A 15,582-nucleotide genomic window follows, 5' to 3' on the forward strand; every position below is an offset into this window, starting at 1 on the left:
GCAGATCACACATGATTTGGTTATAAATAAAAATAATGGCGGCTCCTTTACGGAAATCCACAAGTAGGGGCTGAGGTGTTGAGGGTGTCACTGGCTCACAGGTGACGAGAAGATGAACAGCGTTTAAATGGGGAAAACGTGGCAATGGCAGCCAAGGGGTGGGGCTTACAAAGCCATCATGGAGAGCAAGGTTACCTCACTCTGAGCAGGTCACTGAATCCATATGGTGCAGAACAGCAGGAGAGATGAGGCTGTTACCTGAGGTCAGTGTACATGCTGTCAGCCACACGAGAGGCCGGCTCACCCTGGTGTAATTCATCGCTGGTACGAACGCAGCACACTCTGCTAGCATCCCGTGATGGATGGTGTTATTTAAAACTGATGGTCGTGCGAAGCGGTGACGACTCTGAATCCACCTGATGGGGGGTGGGGGACTCTGCAAGCTTTGAAAGATGGCGCTACACTTTTGAGGCTAACAACAGACACAACAAGCTACTGTCTGCCAGGAGAAAGATGAAACACAGGACTGACAAAAGGCAGCCCCAAGCAGAGGTGCCACTAGAAATTTTGGACCCCTTGAAAAAATATCAAATTGTGCCCCCAACCCACACCAATCTAATTTTGCTTCACATTTTATAGGGCCCCTGTCACTCAAGGAATCGTCTTCACTTTTCCCCTTGATAGCACCCCTGACTCTGAGAAATACACGTTTCACTCTCTGAAGCGATGAACAGGTCCTTCTTTCCCAGAAAGAGCAGCCGGTCTGTTACCTACATCCCACTGTGATAAATGCTTAATTACCAGCAGCTCACAAAGTAATCAATCCTTATCAATGCATACATTTCAAGATCGCAGAATCATCAGCAGAAGCTTGAAATACATCAAAGGCTTTTACATTTTTATTCTTTAAAAGAATCACAGCTCAGACATAATGGAAACACTGCACAAATCAGTCACACGAAGACAAAGTTGATTGTTGTACCGTGACCCAGGAGCAGTGTATCTGACACAGCCCGCCACAATGGTTTCTTAGCAGCTTACACGAAATAATTTAAGTTGCTTACCAAAGACACTTTTCCCAAGCCAGAGGTTTATGTGCGTGAGTTTATGGATTGGTGAAAGTGTGTGTGTGTGTGTGTGTGCGTGATGAGCATTAGGCTTTGGCCTTAAAAACAAATAACATCCCCTAACAAGTGTGGAACTGTACTCAAGCAATGAGTGACACCATAGGTCAGTAAGTCAGGGCAGTGTGCTGAATACCGTGAGCTGAACATTGTTAGATGAACACAGCAAACTTAACACCACAAGCTGAACACTGCAGGCTGAGAACAGTGAGCTGAACACCATGGGGTTAGCACCACAAGCTGAACACCGTCTGCTGAACACTGCAAGCTGGTCATGGCCTGCTGAGCACCACAAGCTGAACACTGCAGACTGAATACAGTGGACTGAACACCACAGGCTAAACACAGCAAACTGAACATCATGGGCTGAACAGTCAGGAGCTGAACACCGTGGGTTGTACACTGCAGACTGAACATCTCAAGCTGAACACCCACAGGCTAAACACAGGGACCTGAACACCATGAGCTAAATGGCATGGGTTGTATACTGCAAGCTTTACACCCCAGGCTGAACACTGGGAGCTGAACACTATTAGTTGAATGCCATGAGCTGAACACCAGGAGATGAACAACACGAGCTGAGCACTGTGAATTGAGCACTGTGGGCTGAACATCATCAGTACCCACTTAAACATGCATCTGCTGGCTGCTGGCCCACATGTACAGTAAATACTACGGAGGTTATTCACACGCTGCTTGATTCTCGGCTGTTGACTCACAAGTTGAGATTAAACAGTATAAAACAGCTATTGTTCTGAGCTCTCTTTTGAAACAAGAAATTGTTTGCTGGATGATATCTTTAATGGTTAGAAAAAGAACAGAGTGGAATAGAAAGTACAATTAAATTGAATAACCGACGGTATGATTTATTGGTAAACAATAATGAAAATATTTTATAGTTTACAGCAGGACCAAGAGGGATCAGTTTATAAAGATATGGAATTAATTTGAAATAGTGTTTTGAAATCATCACCATAGTTCACACTGCCACTCTAATGTAAAGAAACACTCTCATGGTCAGTATTAGTGACTGTAGGTTCTGGGTAAATGGCTGAACGAAAGAGAAGAAATTGTGCCACATGCCAAAAGATTCAAGAGAGTTTAGTGTGATAAACAAACTAGACAGTAGCACTGCACAATGAAAAACTCATTCTGTTCTTACAGCCACCGGTAAACATAAACCAAACATAAAACAAGGTAAATATCAACTTCTCAGTTCAATCACAGTAATATACGTCATTACTTGGCAGACTCTTTTGTCCGAAAGGGGGCACGTTTTTGAAGAAGCAAGGTGGGCCAGTACCTAGTGCGCTTGGAGGGTTAGGGGTCTGGCTCAAAGGCCAACATCAACATCAATCTGCCAAGCTTGGGAGTTGAACCAGCGACCTTCCGAGCATAAGTACAACATCCCAACCTGCTGAGCCACTCACAACCTCAAACCATAACTGACTTCATTTCTTCCCAGGTAATATAGTCGTTTAAGTGCCCAGCTAGTAGGATGTGGCTCTGATTGCGTACAGAGTGGCTCCCGGCTCCTCACTCCACATGGCGCCCATCCCCCACCTCCTCCACGTTGTGCCTTTCACTTCCAGCGGCCCAGGCCTGCTCACCCACCACTGATATTCAAATACTGTAATTGGCTATGATTTACATTGTTTTGAATGGACTCAATTTCCACTGTTAAGCACAAACACGCCTCCCCAATAAATCAAGCCTTTAATAGGGCCATACGAACACGTTTCGGGGCAAGTCAGGATTTACTGTGGCTCCTGAAGAGTTGGCCGGTGTGCGATGCCTCCTGCTGTCAGGTAATGTGCATGACAGATTTCCAGGCACTAATTCATTTATATATTAATAACACTACGCTAACCTGAGCTGTAAATAGAGCACAGCAAGTAAACCATAATGATGTTTTTTAATCCGCGGCTAATCAAAGGGCAGAAGATGGGAGCCACTGTAGCACTTTTCAGATCAATTAATATTTGGTTTTTACATAATGCATTTGGTTCATATGAAACAATGCAAATATTGAACTCATCTGAATATAGCATTCACTCTGCATAATCATCCAAACACAACCTGCTCGTGGAATACAATGAGCCTCGTCATTGGCAGAGCAAAAGCATCTGTTTTTAAAGGGAAGATACGATTGGTCTGTGAGAACAGTTCATCAAGTGCTCTTCAGTCATGCATGAACCTGAAAATGTGATAATCAAGAGCTATCTGTTAATAAGGATAAATGTACTGAATAATAAATAATGGAATTTGACATTATAAAAACATGGAGGGAAGAAGTATGTATGTTAATGACAGATTTTAGTTTCATTGAGATATTTACTAATATCACATCCAACTGCTGATTTGTGACATATTATGGTTATTATTTTAACTACCATGTTTATGACTATGAGACAAATTTGCTTCATTGTTTACATACAGATTTCATCACATGAAAGTGGTGCAGATATTCAAAAGACAAACTAAATTAAAAGTACTTAACTTTTTCCATTTTAAGTGAATACACGAATTAGGTAGTTTTTATGAACCGCTGAATGCATCACAGTCCCTCCTACAGATGTATATGTCTCCTTTCTCCATATTTTCAGTGTTCAGATCAGACTGCGAGTGGCCTGATTAAGTTGTCAAACATGCCACTTTGCACCCGTGAAATAAATATTAAAGCACCATCTTCTGCTCCTCTGAAACCATTCCAGATCCTGACTGAACCTGTCACGATTGCAGGCATGCAGATTCCTCTCGCGATTCCAGCAGGAGGCACCTGGAATCGTTCCAGAACATTCCAGGAATGGATGCATGTTCTGGGATACCGGAGGGGTTTCAATAGGTCATGTAACATTTCGTTATTTGAGCAGTGCTTTCGGAAGTTTTTTACCCCACGTGTACGCTGGTCTGACACCCAGAGCGTGCACCCCCTGCTTTAATAAGGGCGCCCCCTCTTTCCTAATGAAAGGCTCAGCGAGAAGACTCTTGAGTATACATGCTCATAATGAACGTGCTCCTCCCTTCTCGCTTTTCATCCATGCATCCATGCCCCAAGACAATAATTAATCCTTTAGTGACAACAGAGCCGCTGACAGGCCCTCTGTACACGCAGGGACAGGCACACAGCCACATGATTGGCGACCTTTCTCATAGCCCAGCCACAACAAATAACCAGTAACACACCTCAGGGAAAACATTAGTATATTTTGAAATATGAAAAACAGAATTTTTATGAACAGAAATGTAATTTTTAAGAAATGCCCACATTTTGATCACTGTAGCCTCAGACCTCCAGGGCTGGGGGTTCGAGTCCCGGCCCCCTGGCACTTTGTGGGCGGGTTTTGCAGGTTCTCTCCCTTTGCACTAGTGCTTAATTGGGTTTCTTCACACAAACTGTGAGTGTGTGCACAGCCTGAAATGACCTGGTACTCTGCTCAGAGTGTTTCCCGGCCTCCAGCCCCATACTTTTAGAGATTGGTTCCGAGCCACTGCCACCCTGTAGGAGATACGCATTTATAAAAGAAGGGTGCTTGGATGGATGGATGGATGGATGGATGGAATAATGACTGTAACTGCAGCTTTGGAAGTATTGGAAGCTTAAGTGATTAAATTTGTTTTTTTTTTCCTCTGTGCTTCTTAGCAGAATTATTGCCTGCAGTTGATTAATTGTCTAGAGTGTATGAATTACGGCATGCAGCCAGCAACAACCACGCAGAGAGGATGAAGACAGACAAACAGGTTTCATGTGAAAGTGGGTCATTGCTGTCACACATGCATTATCAGAGCCTCAGCGTCCATTAGGGATAAGAAAAACACCAGAGTCCTACCATGGATCAGTGCACCAAAAAGAATATAAAGTGCAACTACAATGATTTTTTGAAATTTTCAAAAAATCTAAACATGAAATATGCTAAATGTATTTTAAATAGTTAGAAAGCGGTTTTCAGAAAAGATTAGTTACAGTTCTTGTTACTGTTGTTAAGCCCAAACATTTAGGGCTTAATACTATTAGGTTTTACACCCCTCTCTACATTATACTCTCTTCATCCTTCGCTTCATTATTTCTTTATCTCATCATCCTCCCTTCATCATCCTCCCTTTGTCATCCCTCTCCATCACCCTCTCTTCATCTTCCTGCTCTACATCATTCCTTCTCCTCATCATCCAACCTTCATCATTCCTCTCCATCATCCCTCCCTTCATCATCCTCCCTTCATCATTCCTCTCCATCATCCCTCCCTTCATCATCCTTCTCTTCTTCGTTCCTATCTTCATCATCTCCTGACTCATGATCCCTCAGTCATCCCTCTCCTCGACATCTCAGTCATCTCTTCTCCTCATCATCCTTTCTTTGTCATCCTTCCCCATCACCCATCTCATCATCCCTCCCTTCATCAAGCTTTCTTCTTCTCATTCTTCATCATCCCTCCCTTCATCATCCCCTTTCCTCATCATCTTCCCTTTGTCATGCCTTTCCATCATCCCTCTTTTCATCACCTGTCCCTTTAAGATCCCTTCTCCTAATCATCCTCCCTTCATTGTCCCTCTCCATCATCCCTCCCTTCATCATCCTTCTCTTCTTCACCCATCTCTTCATCATCTCTAGACTCATAATCCCCTCATCGTCCCTCTCCTCATTTGCCCCCACAGGTTCATGATCCCTGTCTAGGCTGACCCAGAAACAGACTTCAGCACCTCCAAGACACCATTAAGTCCCATCTCATCCATGTCTCTCCTTGGGGTTTCAGAGTAATCCCCAATTTTTCCACCAGGACTGTGAGCAAAGCAGTTTCACTGGCACCTGTGCACCAATACCTTTGAAAGGGACATGTTTCTCAGTACTTACGGAACAAAAACATGTCCTAGGTGTCATGGCTGCCACAGCTGTTTGCGGTTCATCTTGTGCCTCATTGTTCACCATAATGCCACCTATAAAAGCCTCTGCTAAGGGAAAAAAATGCAAATGTAAAAGGTCGTAACAGAGTGACAACATTTACACTGAGCTTCACAAAGAATTACAGTAGGTTGAAGTCAACATCCAGCTAAATACACATCTAATACACAAGCTCACCGGAGGGGGTTGAGGTCAAGACTCGCAGATTTATATCTGTCCATCTTTCGGCTGCTTATCCTGTAAAGGGTTGAGGGGAATATTTAGGTGGATTCTGAAAGAAGATAAGCCAACGGATTCAAAAGCTGTGTTAAGAAATCCAGGATATCTGCGGTATAATGCAAATAAAAAGGTTTATCAGTAGAGGTGTAATTGAATGGAATAATCTATTTTCTTTTAGATGGACAAATTATAACAGAGAAGCTTTAAACAGATCAATTAAAATGGTGAAGCTTTGAAAAAAGTTGGCTGGTAAAAATTGCCTGGCTATGTCTAAGCTAAATTGCTCTTGCTTTCAATATCAACAGCAGAGTTACCTTATTTTATTTAGAAGTGTTTAATCCACGCTGAAAATGTTGGGCCGACATGGTGTCTACCTACTTAAGCTCTCTGTGCGTTACCATGGTATCCACATTCTCCAAAATGAATAAGAAGAAGAAAAAAAAAACACTCAAAAATATTCTGAGAGTGAAAAGATTATAACACTAAAGATTAGGTGCCAAACAATCAGGAAATATAATTTAAACATGATTTGAGAATATTCAGAATTCAGGTGTGGACGTACGAAACAGGGATTGGAAATTTAATAGCATTCGCACTGCTGTACACATGGACCTCCAGCAAATGAAACGCAGCTGTCAAGTACCACTGAAAAAAATGTCAGTGCTCTGCCGCAAGCAGACACAGGCTCAGGCTTAATATATAGTTCTGATCATTAGGGAAATATGCAATTCCCCTGCCTGAACCGAAACCATTACAATCCCAAATAATTGAGTTTCAAAAACCCATTTTCTCTACAACAAAATGAAACAAAACAAAATCCCGGGTAAGTGCAAAATATGGTGGAAAACAGGGTGGTGAACACTGGGCCTATCAACAGCAATGGATGCGCAGGATGCAGCTGTATCCTGTTTAATATATGCACATAAAAATTATAAAACATCCATCCATCCATCCATCCATCTTCCAACCACTTTTCCTGGTCAAGGTCATGGGGTAAACCAACATGCTGCCCTTAATGAGTTTATAATGGTGTATTTCCTGTGTTCAGTAGGAAAATCAATAGTCTTCATCACCTCTTTTCACCATTATTCTGCTATAGCTGTCCACCTTACATGCACTTCATCATTTATAGTTAAATATTTACTTTAAACAGTACTTCAAAATGCAAAGTAGTGTATAAGACACAGGCAAGAAACATTTTAGTTAACATTGCGGGCGCAACCTCTAAAAAACCCTGAAAAATCAGAGCTTTTGAAGCTGAATTGCTGTTCCGAAAATTCTAACTGAAAGTCAGGCCTGTTTGTTTGCTGGTAGACTTGGAAACAGAACCAGTTCCCTTCTTAACATTACATTGCAGAGAAACAAACAGGGGGACTAGAGTTGAAGGACAGATTGTTTAATATGCACACTCATTTTCTTCATTTAGCCATGCAAAAAGACAGAAGGAAACTCAATATTGTCTTTACGGCTGGCTTGCAGAATCCTGAGGGGCTTCCTTATTGCTGGGGACGTTTTCTAACACAAACCTCGTCTGCGTTTGTTAGTTTAAAAACTCTGAGATTCAAAGAATTCCCCGCGATCCTCCTTGGCACCGGCAAGCACGTTTACAAAACAACATTTACACTCGAAAACATTTGCAGATTTAACTAATTAAATTAATTAAAGCAGCGATTAACCAAATGAAGGCTGATTACGAAAATTAGCGGCCTGCTATTTGGAGGACTTGAAATTAGCTAATTACTGAAGTGATTACTTGAATGTGAAGTGCCTTAGATGTGCTTTAAATTGCATCATCACTGAGTACTGGAGTGGGAGCTGATTACAGCTATAAGGGGTTGTTGATTATGAGGAGTATGAAAGGTCAGACAGCACACCTTACCATCAAGTCTCAATTACAGACAGTGTGGATATGATGTACGGCGGGTGGAGGGACTCCCAGACAAACGAAGAACATGGAACACAAGGCCTAAAAGCAGCGGCACACTTCACCATGGAATTTAACTGTTATAAATAGGTAAAATTTAACAGTAAACATCGTCAAACGAATCCTTCTGCAAAAAGACAAAATAATAACTGAAAATCAAATACATGCATGAAGAAGTACAACATTTATTTGAAATGAAAACTATATTCCGGAAGGTCTTGGTCCAGCTGTGGATGATTACGGAATATATTTCACCCGATTACAGTCATCCCCTCACACACACACAAATTATTACATATTTAAAATATCAGTACCCTAACCCTTTAATAAGACTATGTCGCTAAAAAAATTATTCCCAATCCTTTATTGTTTTCTCTTTTAAATATAGGATAACGCCACAAATTGACGAACGGCTTGCATTTGTAAATATGATGTTTGTTACCTGCTTTGGCTCACAAAATCATTCAACTGCGTGAACGGCCATGTCTGCCCTCACTGGGGATATAACACTTGATACATCCCATTTTCTCAGCCCTAATTATTCCATTTGTGAACCTGAATGCCATTTAGATGCAAGGTAATTCAGCATGGTAACTCAATTAGATTTGCACTGACTGGGATTTATGAAACATCAATAGATTCTCGGCGAGACCAATGGGAAGGTGAGTTATTTATCCCTATACCTACTGATAGTGCATTTGCGTGGCCCAATTAAATATGCCAGCAATCAGAAAGATGTCTGAAACAATCTTAATGAGATAACACAAGACTTAACCCTTCTCTGCATATTGTGAATACTGAGGCTTGAGAATTAACAGGAGCTTATGAGATATTACTTTTGAAATTAAGTTTTTTGCCACCCATTTTATAACTTTACACCTACGCTGATTTCCCATGATCGTAATTTTGGATGTTGAAATGAATCCGAACCCTAAGGTTTACCACCCTGATGAAAACATGGACAACACAGATATAGACAAATGTAATATTGTCTTTAGCTTCCCGGCTTCACCGCAACAGTCGGCCATTTTGCCTTCAAAAAACACGTTTGTTAGATTCGTATCCGTGCCTTGGCATAATGAAATTCATCCATTTGTTCATCATATTTATGCTGATCTCTGGCCAAGAAAATCTGGGTTCCGTCGTTTGCTTTGAAGGACCTACTTTGACACACATTTAAGAATTATCATTATATGTAATTATTCTGAGAAGCTTCACATTACTGCATTTTAGGACTGATTAAACGCAGCGCCTGCGATAAAGTGACATGGTCTGGTAATAATGCCCTAAAAGCTTGTCAAGGAACAGCTGTGAAAGAAAGTTACAGCTTAAGGCAACCTTTGCCCTGTGTTTTATACTAATGGATTTCATAGGAATTACTTTGATGCATGAAATAGTGCGAATTGAAAGAAAGATTCATTTAAATGGCAGGACACTGTAATGTTTAGCGAGGCTGCTACTCTCCAAATGCTACTGGTGTTGTAGGCGATGCAAACAGACACTACAGATAAACACGGCCGTGTTCATTTATACAGAACTGAACACTTGCTCAGTAAAGACTGACTGGAGGGAACATGCTGCCCATTACTGCAGCGTCTCAGTGTGGCAGCACGTCGGGCATTTTTCCATTTAGTTTTGTTGGATAAGGGGTGTCGTTTTCAGCTGCACCATCAGACATCAACACAGCGCTACCCTGTTCTGTGTCACCAAATCTTCTCCATTTGGGGAAGTCTGAAAGTCCGATCATTTAAAAATTCTATACCAACTTTGCTATTAAACGAAAATAATTACTCATTTTTCTAACAAAACAAAAAATTCCTTCAGTTGGTGACTACTAGTTACGTTTCACATTAAAACAATGCTAAGCAGTCATCACCTGTTTCAGGAACGCCATTCCGAAAATCAACATCCACACCGAAGCGATTAGAAACGTATATTTTGAAATCCGCATTCTAGTTAAATTATAACATTTAAACTGACATTTTAGTGAAACCAGCTTAAGGTCCGTTTTTGTTATATGATTTAACCAACGCTATATCCTTTATTTGGACCCGAGCATTAATGTATTCAAAGGCCAACGATAACTAAACCAACTCAGGTGACACCCTGAAATCTCAATAAAAGGAGTCCAATTAGAGCAGATTTTATTTTGGGTGTCATCATGATTAATAGCACACTAAAACGGATCAGGGAGCTTCGCGTCAGCATGGCGGCAGAGGGGGCGCTGCGTTTCCCCACGTTACCGGCGACGAGGCAGCGTTAGGAGAGGCAGCCCCAGCCATGGTATGAATATTTAATTAATAATTAGTCATGTAATTTCTCCTCAGGAATTATTATCCCTCAAACTGGTTTGTGAATTTAATTATTAGCACCCTTTTTGTTTTCATGTCCCCTCATTACTGTCAGGATTGATGTAACATAAACTTCATTAAAAATTAAAGTAAGAGTCTTAATTACAAGGCTACCCTGACTGAAGTTAGAATTAGCCAACTCAGTGATGTGCAAATGAGTGCATTATTTAAGAAACATGCTGGAAGTAGTTATGTTAATTTGGAGGGTTCACGGTAGCAGACCTTTTCACTTGCAGTTGCATATTCATTAAACGCACTATGCAAATTTAATGTAGCAGTCTTAGTAATGCCTTGTTAATTTATTCAGATTTATTGAGTACGACTTGTAAAAAGTACCAATTTAATTACTCTATCTACTCGGATGGTAGGTGGCGATATTGGAGGTTTTAGAGTGTAAATCTGGATTACTGCACTTTGATGGTGGGGGGGGGGGCACCAGAGGATGTAGCTTTCTTAAATAACTGGACTTGAAAAGAAGAATTTGATTTACTTAATATGATCTGAGAGAAATCACTTAAATTGCGACTAGTTTCCCAACAGGAACGTAAAAAGGGCTGATGGAAGAAACGATGTGAGCTGTATTAACAGAGGAAGAGAATCAACTGCTGAGTCCACAGTCTAATGGTCCTAATGGTCCTGCAGAGACCTGTAAAGGTTACAAATGGAAATCTGTGGACAATCAAGAGTCCTGGCAAGACATTTTTTAGCAAGTCCCATCGTCAGCACCAAACGCTCGCGCGCACACACACACACACACACACACACACACAGGCGCGACGCTGCCCCCTACACGGAGGTGCTTAAGACCAGCTTTCTCCTGAGACCCGAAGCTCTAAACAGCCTCTTTATCCAGCAGCTGCCAAATCTGCACCTCAAACAGAAAAACTGAAAGCGCGCAGAGGGGGGAACGTCGCTCACAAAATCAAATGTTTCTTAGCAATGGCAAATCGAAATGTTGTTTTTTTAAGTTATAGAACAAATTTCTACAGCATCCATGGGAGCCTAAAGTCAAAAGAAAAAAAAGGTTGCGGGGAAAACGGTTGTGGGAATTTTAAAGACATTAATTTGAGAGGAAGAGCTTTTTTCCCCCCGCAGATCACAGGTTCGGAAATGTTTCGTTTGCTTTAGCGTCAACATTAAAAGTCTGGTATTCCTTTCATCAATGTAGTTAACGGGAGGTTACAAGAAACACATTAATCTTTCTGTATTCCTGTTAGATCTCCATTTTTATCTATGTTGACACATTTTCACAAGTTGTCTTTTATGGTTGACTCTCGGAAGGGCTCAAAGATCTTTGCGCTGGGTGGGGGGCTAAATCTCAGCAGATGTAGGGGGGAGTAGCGTCTGCGTCAGTGCAGTGGCTGATCTCCTGTAGCCAGCGTCGATTCGTTATCTCCCCGCCTGGGGAAAAGCTCGCGGTTACGTTAAGACAGAGACAGACCCCCGATTCCTGCGTGCATCGCTGACTGAACTAAAAATGACACAAACATCACTGTACTCCATTCGGTTTTAGAAAAGAGATTTCCGTACGAAAAAAAAAATTAAATTTGTTGACACCTGAGGCTATGTTTATTTCAAAAACACGTTTAAATAAATCTCGTATATGTTTTGCTTGCTGTGCGTGATTTGCATAAAGAAAATAAACTGATAGGAAAATTCAAGGGCCTTAGGTTTTATAAGAGCATATAAACTAAAGGCCCTTAGCGAGATTTCAAAAACACACAGCATCAACATAAACATCCAAACACTTGTAAACAATTTTTAATATATACATACACACACAGGTTTGTAATTATGTCTTTGCGGGGACTCTCCATTTATTTCCATTAGGATAACTCTAATCCCAACATGATGACCTTAACCCTTACCCAGTCCTAACCTTAACCATAAGTAACCAAACTAAGCAAGAGACTTTTGGCATTTAAATTTTTTTTGAGGGCGTTCACAGATCTTTGTGGGGACCTGAAAAAAATGGTCCCCACAATGTCAAAATAACAGGTTTTTATCACATTGTGGAGAACTTAATTTCCACACAAATTATTCAAGAACTACATTATTAGTGTTAAAAAAAGATAGCATATGTACGATTATATACACACACGCACACGTAAACATATCATATTTATAATTAAAAATATTTATGTTTATTCCTATTTTCAAAGAAGTCCTAGGGTGAGCTTTTGTGAGCTGGCAGGTTTGCAGGGTTCGCTGGAAAGCCACAGAGGCCCCTGTACGCAGCAACAGAAGCTCCCGGAAGGAGGGTCCCTGTCGCGGCAGACAGCCGCCAGCGTCACGCTCTTGCATCATTAAGAGCAATGGAGAAGCTGCACCCACAGCTTCGTGCTGAAGCTGAACCATGAAGGGCCATAACCGGAAGATACCGGATCAGAACACGGAGCCTCGTTGAAACCTGCTCTCATTTTAACAAGGGCTTTATAAGCAGTTCTGTACGCACATATTTCCACACAGGACTCTTTACCTGTGTGAATATCGGCCCTATTCTACCTGAAGAGTGAGACGGATCTGAAGGGTCCCTCCTGTCTCTTCCTCCTGGCAGGACCTCAGCGGCATCCTTGGTGACAGATAATGTAATTGCATATTACCATGATGTCTTGATGGAGCTCAGATTAGCTTAATCGAGTTCATCAGGCGGACTGGCCAGCGAATCCCCTTACCTCCTCCCTCCACTCTGTCCTCTTCCTGCCTGCCATGCTCGCAGAATAAATTCATGACGTCATTAGCTTCAAGTATAAGCTCTGCTAGAACAGTATGTAACTTAAAAGTATGGCTCACCTCCAACACTGATATCTAGTACTTTTAACACTTGAATGTCGGCATGATTTGTTCCTTTACTTCAGCTGCACATGTACAGCTTTTCATTAGGTTCACTATGATCTTATGCGATTTTTTTAATGTTCAAGTGTGAGTCCAAATCACCTGATTCAAACACACAATTTCATCCATATCAGACATATCTCTTAACCACATGTATGAAGTGGTGCACTCTGCAAAATTTAACAAAATATATAGCAATGAAGAGAAAGTACTAAAATAAGCCCTTTAAAAGTAAACCTTTAGTTTATGCCTATTGTGAGTTTAGTCTTGATATGAATGCGAAACTGAGTAAATCGCATTTCGGTGACCGTATCTCTCGATTTCTATCTCTTCATCTGCATTTCTGCAGGGCTCCGTCATTAAACTCAGAGATTAGCAAAGGACTATTAAAAATTAAAGAGGTGCATTTATTTTATCGATCCTCAAAAAACTGTCAGTGTGCGGCATATTTGTAACACATCAGAATCCTATCGATAATTTGCACCAGTTTAAGCTGCCATGAAATCTAAATAAATATTTTGAAAAAGGAAAATGAATAAAGGTATATATAACACACACCCACACACAATCTTGACATATGTTTTGTGTGAATAAGATATATACAATAAATAAAGTATCGATTGTGCATAAAAATTACACATTTGTTGTGATTATCATCAAATGAATGTATTTAAGTACTTTATAATTTAGGATTACAAGCATGTAAATTACAAGTCACTGAAGCATTCAATATCCTCAGTGTCTTAAAATGAGATTCATATTTTGCTTTTGTTTTTGTCCAGAATGTTTTTGACATATAAAACTAAAGAAGGACAAGGTCACCATTTGTTAAAGGTATGACATGCAATCAATTTGTTTGTGGCACTAGAATGTCACTCTGTCACTCAGTGACGGCTGCCACCGATTCTGCTACAAATGCAGATAATCAGCAAATCAGTTCATCATACCCAATAAAATGTTAGAGTAGGACAGAGTTTACAGCAACCAAGCCCTTGCCAAAGGGATAAGAGACGGCTGCATCTGTTAGCTACATAAATAACCCCGATTTATGCAAGGCTGAAACACAATTAAATGGCAAATGAAGTGTAGCAGAAATAAATGAACAATTAATAGTTTTCCATTATTAGCTGTTTGTTAGGCTCCAGTTGAAATTAAGTAATCACTCACATGACATCACCATCTATTTAAAACTTCCTTTGTCAGCAAAGCCAACTTCCTTTGTCAACATGCGAATCTCAGATTCCCAAATTTAAAAAAAGATAGAAAAATGAACCGCATTTAACAGCTCTTAAATACCTCTCATTAGCAAGATAAACATGGAATTTGTCAACATAATGTGTTTATCCCTCAGGCTGATATTCATGTAGGGCAAAAAAATAGAACACGATATACACAGACAACAAATCACTCCTGTCAAAAACTCAATGAAAGTTGGAGGTTTTACAGTGTGCTACATGGGGGGATTGAGGGAATCTCTTCCTCTCAGTAGGACGCACCATAAAATCCATAAAACCATAAAAAACATCTTTCTATAGTTCCGGAAAATTCTACTGTGTTCTGAACAAAGCACGTTAACTTTGAAGAGAAAGCTATGTCCAAAATAACTGAATCCTCCATTTTGACTTTCACACAACCTGTGTCAAAACAAAGCAGATCCCTCTGTAATGTGGGATATCACACAGTTACAGCGCGATTTAAAAGTCATTTATCAAAAGAGACATAAGATTAATTAAGCTTGAAGTCTGGATTACCCTAACCCGCCTCTCATCAAGGTGCACCTCAAACCCACTGGGAGATCAGCTAGAGGGGTCCTGTTGAGGAGAGTCCCAAACCCATAATTACGCACGTCGCTTGTCCATTCGCTGCAGGAGACACTTTAACCCTGAGATCTACCAGTCTGGCTACATGTACATGCAGCACAGAGTGATGAAATAAAGACACACCATGTCAATAAATGGGAGATGTACACTTGGGTGAAGTGGTGAAATTTATGTAGGACCCAACACACTAGTGAAAGCTTTGCAGAAAAGGGGAAAAATGCTCGTGAAATCACGAGAGGGAGCGGATCCTCATCTGAGAGCCACGCCACACCCAGCAACACTGGGCTGAAAAGGCAGCAATCCCCTCAGCCCGCCAGTTCATTATTAAAACAAATATATTACTAAAGCATTCCCATATATATGTAGCTAACTGCTGCACCGCTAAAAATCACAGCCATTGCTAAATTAATCA

The sequence above is a fragment of the Brienomyrus brachyistius genome, chromosome 11, assembly GCF_023856365.1.
Source record: "Brienomyrus brachyistius isolate T26 chromosome 11, BBRACH_0.4, whole genome shotgun sequence".
Taxonomy (NCBI): Eukaryota; Metazoa; Chordata; class Actinopteri; order Osteoglossiformes; family Mormyridae; genus Brienomyrus; species Brienomyrus brachyistius.